Here is a 3,375-nt window from a genome sequence, read left to right as displayed (position 1 = left end):
TCCTCAAGGCCTTCTTTGTTTATTGAAATCCTAGTCCAAATATCATTGCTTGCTTGTTGTTTGATTAGTTTTAGCATTTCTCTGTTTTTCTTGTGTTGCTCTGTTTTCACGTTTACGTCTAGCTCGACCACGTACTCGACCTACACTCGGTCGAGTGCTGCTCGAGTTCATCCCCAGAACTTGTGTTTTTGATTTGTGATTGTCTTGTTTCATTCCTGTTTCATTTCCATTGCATTCACATAGTTTCCTCTTCATTACTTGTCTTGCATTAGTTCATTAGCATAGTGTCTATCTCTGTTCTAGTTTCTTTATAGCTTTAATTTGTCTGTTCTGTTTGCATTTAGTATCTTGTTCTAGTTGTTTTTACTTTCTGCATTTCATATCTCATTTTAGGATTGTTAGTGACAAACAATCTTTACAATTGGCTTGACTTAGACTCATATGCACATCTTAATTGTTCACAATCACTCAGATAGGATTGACACCTCTTATACTGCAACTGCATAAGGGGAATTGAAACACCCTGACTTCTATTCATTCCATACATCATCATTCCATACTTCAGTCATTCATACACCACAAAGAAAGTCAGTTCTTCTCCAATGCAAGGACTGCTAGGTTGAGGAATGAAATTTCTGGGTTTGCTCAAAGGAATAATGAGTGAAGATGGATTCAAATTAAGGCTCTTCCCATTTTCTCTTGGAGACAAAGCTCACCTTTGGGAGAAGACTCTTCCTACTGGAGCTATCACCACATGGGATGCATGCAAGAAAGCTTTTCTGGCCAAGTTCTTCTCCAATGCAAGGACTGCTAGGTTGAGGAATGAAATTTCTGGGTTTGCTCAAAGGAATAATGAGAGCTTTTGTGAAGCTTGGGAGAGGTTTAAAGGATTCCAAACTCAGTGTCCTCACCATGGCTTCAGCAATGAGTCACTTCTAAGCACCTTGTATAGAGGAGTGCTTCCCAAGATAAGAATGCTTCTTGACACAGCCTCTAATGGCAACTTCCTCAACAAGAATGTGGAAGAAGGATGGAAATTAGTTGAGAATCTTGCTCAATCTGATGGCAATTATAATGAGGACTATGATAGGACCATAAGGAGCTCCTCAACTGATCAAGAGGACACGTATAAGAAGGATTTGAAGATGGTCAATGAGAAGCTTGACAAGATCCTCCTCAGCCAATCCAAGTCCATTCACTTCATTGGTGAAGAGGAAGCTCCAGTTCAAGAGGGGGAGCCTGAATTTGCTGAGTTGTGCTACATGCAAAACCAGAGAGGATTCAAAGGCTACAACCAAGGAGGTTTCAAGAACAACAATCTCTCTTATAGGAGCACCATTGTGGCCAACCCTCAAGACCAGGTCTATCCACCTCCTCAACCTCAACAGCAACAAAACTACATCCCCAAGCAACAACACCAAGTGTTCCAGCCCCAATTGTGTCCCCCACTAGGGTTTCAGACTAACCAAGGCCAGGAACAAGACATAAGAGCAATGATGCAACAGTTGTTGATTGGGCAAACACAAGGCAAGATTGAGGAAGCCAAGCAGTTTGCTGAGTTGAATCAAAGGCTCACATCACACTACAATGATCTGAACATGAAGTTTGACAGTCTCAACTCCAGAATGAAGTATATGGAGAGTAACATTGCCTCTACTTCAGCTCCTAAACCCAACCAACTCCCTGGAAAAGCTGTTCAAAATCCAAGGGAGTTCACTGCAAAAGCCATTCATATCTCTGATGAGGAAGTCACTGAGGACAGTGAAGTCCAAGTTTGGGGGAATTCATTAGTTACTGAACCAAGTGACGTTTGTGCAAAGCAACTGGAGTCCGTTATTGCACTCGACCAAGTACTCGAACAGCCACTCGATCGAGTGCATGCTCGAGTGGTCGATCGAGTTGCAGACTCAGAAGCTGTCAAGCCTGCTAAGTACACTCCTCCTGCTTACAAGCCACCTCTTCCATTCCCAGGACGTTTCAAAGCACAAAAGATTAAGGAGCTTAGGGAAATCATTGAGAGAAAGGAGATGATGGCTAAGCAACAAGACGAAGAGAAGGCTTTGAAAGAAGTGGTTGTGATTGAAGAAGCTGTGGTTGAGGAAGTGTTGGCCATACAAGAGATCACCATTGCTTACCAAGAAGAAGAGAGAGGACCTGCCTTGGAACAATATGATCCATATCCTCTCTACAAAGACTTTTTGCTTGATTTGTCAAAGAAGAAGGCTGAAGCTCAAGATGAGAAGGATCTTGAGGACCTTGGAGGAGTTATCATTCCAATCAAGCTTAAGGATCCAGGTCCATTCTATCTGCCTTGCACACTTAGCTATCTTCACTACAACCAATGCCTTTGTGATTGGGGAGCTTCAACAAGTGTGATGCCATACTCCATAGCACAAAAGCTTGGGAGAACTGATTTCAAATCCACCAACCTTCATATTTGTCTAGCTGATGGGTCAAACAAGGAGATAGTTGGAAGGTTGGAGAATGTTCCAGTCAAGATAGGGAAGGCAAGGGTTCACACTGATTTTATGGTGTTGGAGATGGACAAGGAACCTGAAGATCCAATCATTCTTGGAAGGCCATTCCTAGCCACTGTTGGAGCAGTTATTGATGTCAAAGAGGGTCTTGTGACCTTGAACATTGCTGAAGATATAGCCATGAAGTTTAACATCTATAACCCAACCAACCTTCCTACCATTGATGATCAACCTTTTACTATCAAGGACAAAGGGGGTCAAGAAGGTTCAAGTGGTGAAGCAACTCCAAAGGCTAAGCTCTCCTTTCAAGATGATTCTGTGGAAAAGCTTAAGGGGTCAGTTCAAGAGTTGACTAGTATGGTTGAGGATCTTCAAGTTAAGCTGAATAAGAGGTCCTTAAGGAAGGCAAGACCAAGGCTCAAAATCAAGAAGAAACATGGTTTGTGTGTTAAGGGTGAGGTGATCAAGGATCAACTTCATAGTGATCAAGAGGTTCCAGGGAGGATTTCATCACCTCCTTGGTATCTAAACCAAGTCTAAAAAGGACACCAAAGTCAAGCTTAGTGACTTTAAACAAGCTCACTAGGGAGGAAGTCCCTAAGGTATCCTTTGTAAATATGGTTTATTTTCCTTGTAGTTTTGATGTGTTTTCTTTTATATTTGTGTTGGACAGGCCTTTAGGTGAGAATGTAGTTGGATAAGGAGAGATTTAGACTTGGAGAAGGAGACTCGCAAGCCCACTCGACCTACCCACGAGAGGTACTCGACCGAGCTGGGAGGGAATTGAGGCCCATTTGATCTTCAAATCGCTAGAACGATCAAGTGGAGGGAAGAACAAGAAGAAAAAATTTTGAAATTTCAAAGTTTGGTTAAGTTGCTCGACCGTGTACAGTCGAGT

The 3,375-nt window shown here is 42.3% G+C and overlaps 1 non-coding gene across 1 annotated transcript; it reads right to left on the bottom strand.

Moving 5' to 3' along the window:
- Positions 1-812: 812 nt before the first annotated feature.
- On the bottom strand, positions 813-919 carry LOC147945729 (small nucleolar RNA R71). Its single transcript, XR_015597825.1, has one exon. It is a non-coding gene; the product is annotated as a small nucleolar RNA R71 (small nucleolar RNA).
- Between the last annotated feature and the right edge of the window lie 2,456 nt (positions 920-3,375).

Source organism: Camelina sativa, chromosome 4 (assembly GCF_030686135.1).
Source record: "Camelina sativa cultivar CO46 ecotype springtype chromosome 4, ASM3068613v1".
NCBI classification, from domain to species: domain Eukaryota; kingdom Viridiplantae; phylum Streptophyta; class Magnoliopsida; order Brassicales; family Brassicaceae; genus Camelina; species Camelina sativa.
The sequence above is the reverse complement of the archived record's forward strand: the minus strand, read 5'-3'. Positions and strand labels throughout refer to the sequence as shown.